Raw genomic sequence first — 11530 nt, forward strand, 5'->3', positions numbered from 1 at the left:
AAAAATGGTCATGCTGGACAACAAATAAAATTGGATTTTGTTCTGATGTGTAAAACTCACCCACCTCTATATGGGAAGCATCAAGATTGTCTTGGCCTGAGGTACCAGACATGAAGAGCTGGCATAACTACACCTCTGGAAACTCTCTCTGGAAATTCAGAAAGGGATGAAAGGCAAAACCAAGTTTTAAAATTGATGAGAAAACAAAAGCCTAGTAGGGGCACAGATCTGGAGATAAAAAAAAAAAAAAAAAAATAAACAATATTATATGGCACGCCTGAATGACAAACGTTTACTAGAACACTGCCAGAAGCAGATGCATTAAACAGTTGGACTTCATAAAGCAACTGGTATTAAGGTGACCAGGCTCATACCAAGGAGCTCTTAAAAAGAAAAGCTTTAACTTTTCAGCATAGATCACTCATACTTTATGAGTGATACATACAATTTAACTGATAAATTATCAGCTGAAAAGTCTGAGCACTCATATTAAGGAGCTAGATACAGAGACCTTGGTCGGGAAAGAGGAACAGATTTCAGGGGGGAGATTGCTTTTGTTTTTTCACATGAAAGAATGAAGTCATGCAAGGACAGGACTTTGGTTATGAGTTTCAACTTGCTTATTATGTACTGGGAAAGCTTTCAAGGATGAGGCAGAAATAATCCCAAGTGTCAGAATACTGAGTAGGAGGCAAGTGGCAATTTGGAGCTAAAATAAGCCATTTTTTTAGACACAGTAGGCATATTACATTGTGGTTCAAAAAAAAATAAATAAAATAAAATAAAAACCTATTATTGAATACTGACTTTTATTGAGTTGATAGAAGTCTTGCTCTTTATCTGAAATTGCAGCATTTGAATGCCTTACTGGAAGCCTCTGCATCTCCCTGACTTATGCAAAATTTACTTAAAATGGGTGGGACTTGAATTTGTAATTTTCTGAGAAATGACTGGGGATACTGATATTTTTTTTTCTTCACAACTGAGAAAAAGAACTATTTCAGAAATATAAGAACATATGAAACCATGTTAAAAACTGTTTTACCACCTGAATTTTTATAGGAGTTGTTGACATCCTATCCAAGTATGGATATATTTACTTGTACTTTGAGTCTCCAGGGCAGCCAGACTTGGATCATTTTGCATTTCCATAAGCTCTGAATGGCAGATTTCAAAATGTCACATTATATCACAAAGAATGTCAGACACAAGCCATGTTTTTGGCCACTTAGGTCTGTTCTCCCTGCCTGGCAGCAAAGCTGGGTTAGCAGATAGAAAGGAAGGGGTCTTACTCCAACATTTATTAAACAACAGAATTGACCATTGTTATTCTGGGTCAGACAGTAAAGAGGGGCTTATTAAGGTGTCTTGACATTATATTTATACAGCACTGGATGCCTAAGACTAAGAAACATAAGCTGATTCATAATGCATGTACCTTGTGTGAAACCCTGTTAAACATTAGAAAAGGTTGATCACTGTTATTATCCTGACTGGGAATGGATCAGAACCAGAAAAACAGACGAGAACACAGGAAACCAGTTGATAATCCAGACCCTGCCTCAGAGTCTTGTCCCTTGCTAACCCAGTTGTCAACACCTTACAGCATCCACCAAATGGCAGCAACACCCTGCTCAGGACTGCTTACATCCTTTTTCCCCCTCCTCAATGCCTCTCCTTGAGACTTGCTCCAGAACCTCATCATGAAGGGTTAGAACCATTTTCTATTTCAGTCTATTCAGGGACATTTTCCCACTGTTTTTATTGTGCCAAACCATACTCTAAATTAAATATTTTATTATCTTTGGCACTATGACATTCTCAGCTGCAGCCATAAGTAGAACCATCTCACAGAAACTCTGCGAGCTGTCATCCTCTAACTCACCAACCCCATCAAGAAAGCAGTAGGGCCTGACACAACTCCAACATCTGCTGTGGATCTCCTGTTTCCTTCAGTATTCAGTGCTCCCTGCCCTGAGCATCACTGGATGGCAATACCTTCCTTCCATCCTGTGCAGGTTTTGGTGCTACCCTTTCAAGCACTGACAAATTTTGGGTTGGCTTGCTCATTTCCTTCTTCAGTAAGAGTAAGCAATAGAAAGCTGTTATACTCCTGGATCCAACACCTCCTCCAGTTTCCATATATTTTGTGCTATCTTTCTATTCCAAATTGATATTCTGCCCTGAACATCAGAGGACACAGGAATTGAGAATAAAGTAGGAAAGTTTGGGGCCAAGACACAGAATATTATGAGATTCATTAGGCTGACATTATGTAGCATGGGCTCCACAGTTTAAGGCAGGAAAGCTGGCAGTGTTAATTGATTAGGAAATAATTCAATAGTCTTGCACAGTAAACTAAAATATTAACATATGAACTAAAAGTTATGCAAATAGTAATAAAAGGTATTTATTCTGCAACAGTAACACAGTACTCTGGTGGGGTTAGGAGCTCTCTAGGGAGTTCATGGGGACAGGGCAGCTGTCTTCAGGCATGTAGTAGCAGTAAATTGCTTAAAGATGGACACTAAATCTTACACAAAAAGGTAGCTGCTCTGCTGATGTCCTGTACCCTTCAGAACCTCTTTCTGTCACTCATCCTTTCTGTCATTAATCCATACTCATGTCTATCTCTCCAGCTAAGACCATGAACACAGTGCTGCAGGCTAACCATGCCATTGCCAGGATTTGAACAAAGGCTTTCTTAAGGCCTCCCACTCAGGACTCTTAAAACTAATAAGATTGGGAAGCAAAAATCCACTGAACCTTCTCTAGAAGAAATCACCTACCTGTAGGTTTGCATGGCCTTGTGGCATCTGGGCCAAATACACTGCCTGTCGGGCTGTGCAGGACCTTTACACAGCTTCCTTGCTGATACTGATACTTGAAAGAGAACTGAAAGCCTGAACACAGCAAGAGCAGAGACTATTCACCAGACCTATAATGTATGATGGATGTACTAACCCAATTTGAATAGCATAAAGGATACATGCCAATTATCAGGTATGATGAGTGATAGACTCATGTACAGTCTCAATCAAATACCTGACTTGGACAGAATCTTCCACTCAGCTGTGACAGCTTGTATCCTGACTGTCTTACTTGTGTATTAATGTCAGTCATCAAGCCTAGCACTATTTCTTTTCATTCACTTTCTCATAATAACTATTTACATATGTAGACAACATCATTACCTGTACACCAGTCAGTCCAAAATGAGACTAAGATTAACAACACAGATGAGAATGAGTGGAAAATTTTATGTATTTGAATTTTAGTAAGGGGAAAGTAAAATCCTATTATCTTTAAAAGTTCTTATAATGTTACTTCATTTTAAAGTTACTTCAAAAAGTTACAATAAAAAGCCACTTCTTCCTTTCCTACTTTACCTTTCTAGTACAGATTGGAAGGCTACTGGTCACTGACAGTGGAAGGATACTAGAGACAATGGCAAAACAGTCAGATCCATCATGGAAAATCTTATGTTTCAGTCTCATAGAGTTCATTACTTGGGGTTTACATTTAGAAGAAAAGCTGTTTGCCACTGTAACTTGACAACAGATAAACTATAAATGGAAATGCCATTTAGTGGCTCAAAATTATAAACAGGGAGCTCCTTAAACCTCTTGTCCTTTTGCAGAATCTGAGCAAGTGTGCCTAAATGTTGTTGTGTTCTGGATTTAATGTGTAACATTCTGCAATGGGACACACTAATCTACAAGATACAGCACCAGAAGACACATTCAGGTTAAAACTGAGAGCAAAGATGCAAAGGGAGAGTAATACAGCAAAAAGTGTTGCAAGTAACCTCCTCAAAAAGCAAATTTCCCTGATGCTGTCAATGTGCTGGGAAGCTAGGTTTATATTTTTACATGAGCAACCTTTGCACTGGCAATGCTGTAAACCTGTTTCAGTTTTTCTCCTGACACAGATGGCTAATCGCAGGGAAAAACCTAAAATCAAAAAGACCTGAGGGAGGCAAATAATGTTAGTTTAGGTTACTAGATGAGCAAAGAGAAACAGACAAGCAGAAAAAGCTAAAGGAGAATTAATGGCAGAAGAAATGCAAGCCATTCAAAAAAGCCTGCTGTTTCACTGAGAGCCTTGTCAGACCCTTGGGGATTCCTGGTATTCAGCAATGATGCAATTGGTATATGTAAGTAAACTTTGTTTCCTCACTAATCACACACCCCATTAAAAAAATAGCTAGGGAAAAAAAAAAGCCCTAGCAGCAAATAGATTGAGATAAGTAGTGATTTTCTGTGGCCCTTTATTGGCAGAAATCCTTTTCTCCTTCAAAGGAGTGGCTACTCTTTCACCAAACCAGAGTTTCTGGAAATGATAGTTCAATGCCGCAGGAGTTGACAGCTCATGACAAGAGGACTAAGGACAGTCAGAAATGGCTCACAGAGTGTCACTGTTCCTGCTCCAACCTGCCACTCTGCGTTTAGATTTGTATCATCCTTAACACAAAAATAAAACCGCCAAAAAGTTTTCCAAGTGGTGCTCTTCCTTGTTACAAACTTTACAAAGAGGTCTTTTCAACTATCTAGTCACTCCTTCTCTCTCAGAGTTAGGCTCAAAAATGCATTTTCAGTCTGTAAAGATATAATATACAAGCCATTTGCAACAGCATCGAGTTGGATGGTGTTTCTCAACCTCTTTTAACCTAAGAAATCTTGTGGCTCATCTTGTGCCACAACAGCTCATTGTATTGTTGGAATTATTGCTTTATAACACATTAAAAATAGAGAAAACTAAGTGTTCTTTCATTGCTTTGAATTCCCCTCACTGCTTCATGGAGAAATGCACATTTATTTTTTAAAAATAAAGCAATTCCAGTAATTTCATGGACCACATGTCCCAAGGAGCATCAATGGACCACCATCAGGTGTGAAGCACTGGAGGAGCAAAGTGTGAGCTATCTCTAAACCAACAGGCCAGCTTGATGGAAGCACCATTCCCCCAGTAGCATGGAGTTTCTTTATGATCACATCTAGATTGCTTCTGCTACACTGTCTTCAGTCCAGCTAGCTTGGCTGTCTCTGCAGTACAGGCACTCTGAAGAGACAATTCACATTGCTTCTTCCCATTAACACGAGTGGGACATGCATAGTCCTAAGGTCAGATCAGGTAAAGATCAGGGCACACAGCCCCCTTAGCATGTTAGCCTAAAGGAAAATATGCTTGAGTCGGAACTGCTACCTGTAAATAGCAGCCATAATTTAGAAACTCTTTCTGCCCTTCATCTTCAACACCACACACACAAAACTACATATTGAGAGGAAACTTTCCTCATCACTACACTTGCTCAGCCTGGCTTCAATAACTCTGAGTGAATTCACAAGTAACAGTTCGTCATTTCGGCAAACATGCTTGCTCACTTCAGATGAAATACCCTCTTTAACCAAGTCCTACCCACAGCTCTATTCCATCAGCTAATGTGAAAACTAAACATATTTGTCATGTCTTTACTTGTCCCTGCATAAAATCAAGACAAAGAATGAAAGGCCATTGTAAGTTAGGATACAGTAACCTTTGTTAAAGTTTGCTCTACAATGCAATATGTAAAAATTTTGGATCAATTCTGGGTGGAGGGAATGTGGTTACTTCACATTTTTGTCTCTCACATAGACAAAATGGGTCTTTCTCCTGAGGAATTTTCTAGCATAGAAGAGAGATATCAGGGATTAGATTAATATTTGCAGGTTAAATGGTCGAAATGGCTGCAGAAAAGCTACTCAGCTGGAAGTCTGACCAGAGCGTTCAGGTTAGGTTTAAAGTAGGAAACATTTGCTAGTTTTCTCTCCAAACAACACTAGAAAGGAATTTTGATCCTTTCTTCAGCTATTTTTTGAATTTAAAAAAATCTGCACTAACTACATCCACACTAACTGGAGTTTAAAAATCTATCATTATTTGGGAACTATGTGAAAATGTAAAGTTACTAAAATATTTAGGTATTGGAGTTACATAAAATCTGTAACTGGACCATTTATTTTAGAATTAAGTTTAGGATCTCAGTATTATCCTACATGATACCACGAAACTTTGCATCATGTTATTCTTTATGATCACTTGAACCAATTTCTGGTACATACACTGGTTCACAGGCCTGCCAGTAAGCACTGAGATTGCCTTCTGGACAGAAAAGTTAGAGGGAATATGACCAAGACCAGGACGTATTGTACAGGAAACATTTAATTTCAGGTAATTGTTTAAATTTTAAAAACAAATTAGAAACTGGATTATTCATCAAACCAATAGGCATGACCTTCTACTTATAAATCTAGGGATCTCTCCTCCGACAAGAGCAACTTACACTGTAGTCTTAGGCCCTTTTTGTTGAAGGAATGATTAAACTGTAATGGTGGGAGTACTGCAAGTCTGTTGTTGCTTACGTGAGCTAAGAGTCCTTGCTCCTGGCTGCATTGTACTTGTAGTGGGGTTTGTCAATCTCTTCTAGCAACACTATTTTTACCCCAAAAATATGTTCTTAAGACAGCAAGATAGAAAGGTTTCTCAGTCTGCTTTTTAGGACACTCACTATGGAAAGGAGGATGTCAGAGTCCTTTCCCGATTCAATGAATGTTTAGTTATACAGGCAAGGTAGGAAAATTTCAGGAAAAAAATAACAAGTTTGGTCTTCTTTGTGTGCTTCTCACAAGCACATGCCACTCATCATTTACTTTTAACAGAAGGCCTCTTCTACTGCAAACCTAGAGGTCAGGATCAGCCATGTCGTAGATATGTTGTGCTGAAATCTACCTATTCACTTTGATTTTTTTTTAAGCAATTTAGGTAAAATTGTGGAGAAAGAGATGCTGAACAATTAAACTGAGCTTAAAATTGAGCATGAATTACTAATTAATTGCTACCAATAGCCATGAACACTATTATGTTTTTAGAGCCCTGTTCTAATGGTAGTATCAACATGAGAAACATTTTTTGGAAGCCACAGGATTTGCCTCACTCCAAACCTGGTGAACTGTCTCAGGCAGTTGGGGCGGGTGGGGAAGAAGTAGCATCTGACAAGAGAACCCAGTAGGGTTGCAAGGAGTACAAACAAGTAGGCTACACACATAATATTCTCACAAATCTTGATTAATCAAAGAAATAAAATCAGAGATAGGCAAGAAAGATAGAAATAACCACCAGAGGCTTGTGATCATAACAACAGTCATTAAACAGCATTGAATTTCAGATATATTGTTAATGTAACATTTTCCTCATTTTGGCTTGCTCATGAAGCTCTGCGTAAGACAGTGTTGGTAGGGGCTGGTGTACCACATTACAGAGCGAAACAGTAGTCACAGGGTACCCATTACACTCACCCCCATGGAAAATACAAAATCACATCTATTCTTCCAAACTAAAAATAAGTCTGACAAAACTTTAAAATGTTGCACACGTGAAGCCAAATTCTAGTTTGTGTTTGTTGTGGTTTAACCCGGCTGGCAGCTAAACACCACACAGCCATTCGCTCACCCTCCCCCCTCCCTCTCTGGGATGGGGGAGAGAAACGGGAAAGTGAAGCCTGTGGGTTGAGATAAAGGCAGTTTATTAAGATAGAAAATAATAATGATAATAATAATAATATGTACAAACAAGTGATGCACAATGCAATTGCTCACCACCCGCTGACCGATGCCCAGCCCAACCCCGAGCAGCCGGCCCCCCCAGCCCGGTTAGCCACCCCTATATATTGTTTAGCATGACGTCAGATGGTATGGAATACCCCTTTGGCCAGTTTGGGTCAGCTGTTCTGGGTTCGTCCCCTCCCAGCTTTTGCTGCACCCCCAGCCTGCCCGCTGGCAGGACAGAGCGAGGAGCTGAAAAGTCCTTGGCATAGTGTAAGCATTGCTCTCCAGCAATTAAAACATCAGCATGTTATCAGCACTCTTCTCATCCTAATCCAAAACATAGCACCCTACCAGCTACTAGGAGGAAAAATAACTGTCCTAACTGAAACCAGGACAGTGTTGCTAACATCTTTCTTGATACACTGGTCTGTGCAGATTCCTAATTACAGGCATGGCAAGACACAGAGCTCCATTTTGTGCAAACAGCTGTTTTCCAGGCACTACATTTTGCTCAGAGATGCTCTGTTTCCTGCATGGTGGAACAGAATCCTGTCATACATCAGGCAAAATTGTTTCATGGAACACAATATTTCTATTTCCTCCCAATGCATCATGTTAAGAGTGATAAATATACCCATCTGTCTGACCCTAAACATGTTTTCTCAAACACTTGGACTTAATCTCTCACTTGAGATGCATGGGTGTTAATGCCAAAAAGATTCTTCATGGTGACAGGGTTCCAGCAACTCTTAACTTTCCCCTTTTCACCCTCTGAGCTAAATTAGAAGGAAAACGAATGGGACTAATGTTGGTCATTCTACATGGAAGGATGGCAGACGAACTGAAGTTCATTTTGTCCACAGATCACGCTGTCTACAGGTGACTAAACATTTGCTAGATCACAGCTCATGCTTATTAAACTATGTAGCTAGTGGACCATAAAACCAAGAAAATGCTTACGCTTGTTCCCATATGCCCACAGAGATATGTCTCTGGTGATGAAGAGGGGTCACAATGAAGCCTATTCCCAGTGCTCTGAAATCATCTGTAAAATTCCTTTCTGCAAGGTGGTTCACTGTGACAGGCTAGGCAGTAAAGCTGTGAGTGAGAGATAGGCCTTGTAGCCTGCATTTCTTCCTTGACAAAAGGATGCAGCTTGTAGCCATGGCAAGAGGTCCTTTTACTGTAGGAGGAGGGATTCTCCACCACAGTGAAGAATCATTGCAAAGTATAAGGTGCTGCCTTCTCTGTCGTAGCCATCTTCCCCCTTCCCCACTCCATTGCTTTCAGCTCTCTCCAACCACTTAAAATCCCTATCACTAACATGCAGCAGCTAGATGAGGCTCCTAGGAAGAAAAAGTGAGGCTATGACTCTAAGCAGATGGAAAAGAAGGTGAAGGGCAGGAAAGAAAATTACCTTCAGCTAGTAATAAAGGCTGTGGAAAGGCAGGGGAGAAGAGTGAGGCAAAACTGAGCTGGTGATGGGGGTGTATCCTCATCATTCAAGTCTCTCACTGCAGTTCTGGAAGCAAATATATAAAATCTGTTAAAGCCAGCAATGCTAAATAGCAAATCTAACATTTTGGCAGTCAGTTTCACCACCACTTGCAAACACAAAGAATGTGATAAGAAACAGAGTAAATGAGCAGTTGATGTGTGCATGTGGGATCTTTAGCCCCTGCATTCTCCTACATGAACTGCTCCCAGAGCCTCAGGGTCAGGAAGATCAATTTCTTCAGTTCATCCTGATCCAGGAAGATCCACCAAGAAACTCAGCCCAACTGTCCAGAATTCCTCTCTAAATTCAGCAGAAGTTCATTGAACTGGCATTGCTCTGAAACACATTCTTTTTTTGCAGAGGAAGATTTTTTATTCTTGACCCAACTTCTCCATCTTTAGTAATTTTCCAATATGGTACTGTCTGTTCTCAGATAAACACCAAGAATAGCAAGCAATCATCTTTCTCTGAGAAACACATGTTGCATTTCATGCTCATTTCTATTCTCCTCCACATACTTGAAGACATTTTTTTCTATCAATAATTGCTTTAAAAATGCAAAAACACAGACAGTAGGTCCTGAAGCCACCTGAATGACCTTTTCCATTGTGTTAGCTCAAATAAACTAGGGCAAATCAGCAGCAAATTACCTGGGCATTTTTGACTTCTCTAAGTATGGATCAGCTGGATACCTGGCTTTCTGTATTCTAACTTCAGCATTTAGACTTTCTCTATATGAGAAGTATTTTTTGCTCTTGGGAGTTTTCCTAAACAACTTCTATTATAAACATTATTAAAGCTTAAGGCAATGCAATTTTCATTTAATAATTATGGTTAGTACTAACAGCACATCTGTTTGGTTTGAAACGGTTGGCTCTGCTTCAGAAAGGCTAGACATCCATTTTATAAACAACTTTGATACCACTTAAAACATCAGATGAATAAAAAAGAAGCCGTAAGGTTGCACGATCACAGTTTAGAAACCTTCCACCTCAGTCTTCAAGGCTACCAAGAAGAATGTATGAAACATGAACCAAGAATTCAGGGTATAAAACACTCCAAAAATAAGAAAATTAGGCAATATTTCTCATTTACAATGGCTTTGATTTTCTGATTCATCAGAGAGATTAATGAAGGGGAAGTTTCCCACTTTATCGATTTTCCTCCTGTGAAGGCAATAAGGACTTTTGTTTTAAAGGCATTGGCAAAACAGTTTAGGAATCCTCTGGGTTTTTGATGCCAGATTGTCCCCTGACATAAAGAGGAACTAATGGCTGCAATCATCTTGCCTGCAACAGCATCAACGTGTTTAAAGCACAAGCCTCTGGATTTTTTAAGGATCAGTGAGATTCTATTTGCAAGGAAGAAACTTATTAGCAAGGATGGGGGCCTCAGGAGCGGATTGATCTTTCCCTTAACTGAAACATTCTTTGCAGTACCTTTCATTTCAAATTCATATTAGGAAAAACGATTACTGACACTCACATGCTAGAATTGATTAATTTCCTGTCCCCTCTGGCTAAAAGCTTACATCACAAAAGATCGCACAGCAGCATACCGCTAGCAAGTTAAAATAGTATTTATTTATTTTGTCTCCGGAAGACACAATGTATACACAATTTCAGTGAATACTGCATCTGTTTTCTTTTTTTGCCTCCTGTTCAAAAGCCAGTGAGTTGAACACTCTTCCTACTCCTCCTGTATAATGGGATCTTCCCTGGGATCTAGGCTTTCTGGAACATTTTAAGTCTTCAGTTTCCTGAGGATAGAGCACTTTTTTATTCCTAAAGGATAGAGCACTTGCTTGGACCCTACAGAAGAACTCTCTGGCCTCAGATCATCTACCTAAAAGGCAAGATCTCAATTGTCCAGATTCCTTTATATTCAGTGAGAAAAGCACCTCCAAAAAGTAGTTCAGACAGACTACATCAAACTTATTTATTTCTTATCATTCATTACAAAAGAAACCAAACGAATCTATAGCTATGTTCTGTACTTCTAACATAGTCTATGTTATTAGACAAAGGTCTGCTTTCCAATTTCTAGGGGTTACTTATATGGCTTTGCTGCTTCACAGGGGGAATAGTGCTGACCATGCATTGGCTCAATCAAATTCTCCATCACATACTTTATTTTCAATGGAAAGGAAACCCAGCCAAAAGGTGGGGAAGAGTGGGGCACCATGCTAAATTCCAAGAGATGCCCAACACAACCTTCAGGGAGCACTTGCCTAGTTAACAGAAAAGTATCAGGGGCCATCTGTGTAACAGACTCACTTTCACCCAGCTACTTTTCTCTTCTCTTCTCTTCTCTTCTCTTCTCTTCTCTTCTCTTCTCTTCTCTTCTCTTCTCTTCTCTTCTCTTCTCTTCTCTTCTCTTCTCTTCTCTTCTCTTCTCTTCTCTTCTCTTTTCTCTCCTCTCCTCTCCTCTCCTCTCCTCTCCTCTCCTC

General features: G+C 39.7%; 1 long non-coding RNA gene across 3 annotated transcripts in view; it reads right to left on the reverse strand.

Moving 5' to 3' along the window:
- LOC118163155 overlaps positions 1 to 11530 on the reverse strand; it is a 39181-nt gene that overhangs the window by 7361 nt on the left and 20290 nt on the right. For 2 of the 3 annotated variants that reach the window (XR_004748937.1, XR_004748926.1), the window contains exon 2: positions 9001 to 9105. This is a non-coding gene — a long non-coding RNA (uncharacterized LOC118163155). Of the gene's footprint in view, positions 1 to 64; positions 149 to 9000; positions 9106 to 11530 lie in introns of all 3 variants that reach the window. The other variant, XR_004748901.1, reaches the window with a different exon arrangement.

Source organism: Oxyura jamaicensis, chromosome 1 (assembly GCF_011077185.1).
Source record: "Oxyura jamaicensis isolate SHBP4307 breed ruddy duck chromosome 1, BPBGC_Ojam_1.0, whole genome shotgun sequence".
In the NCBI taxonomy this organism is placed as follows: domain Eukaryota; kingdom Metazoa; phylum Chordata; class Aves; order Anseriformes; family Anatidae; genus Oxyura; species Oxyura jamaicensis.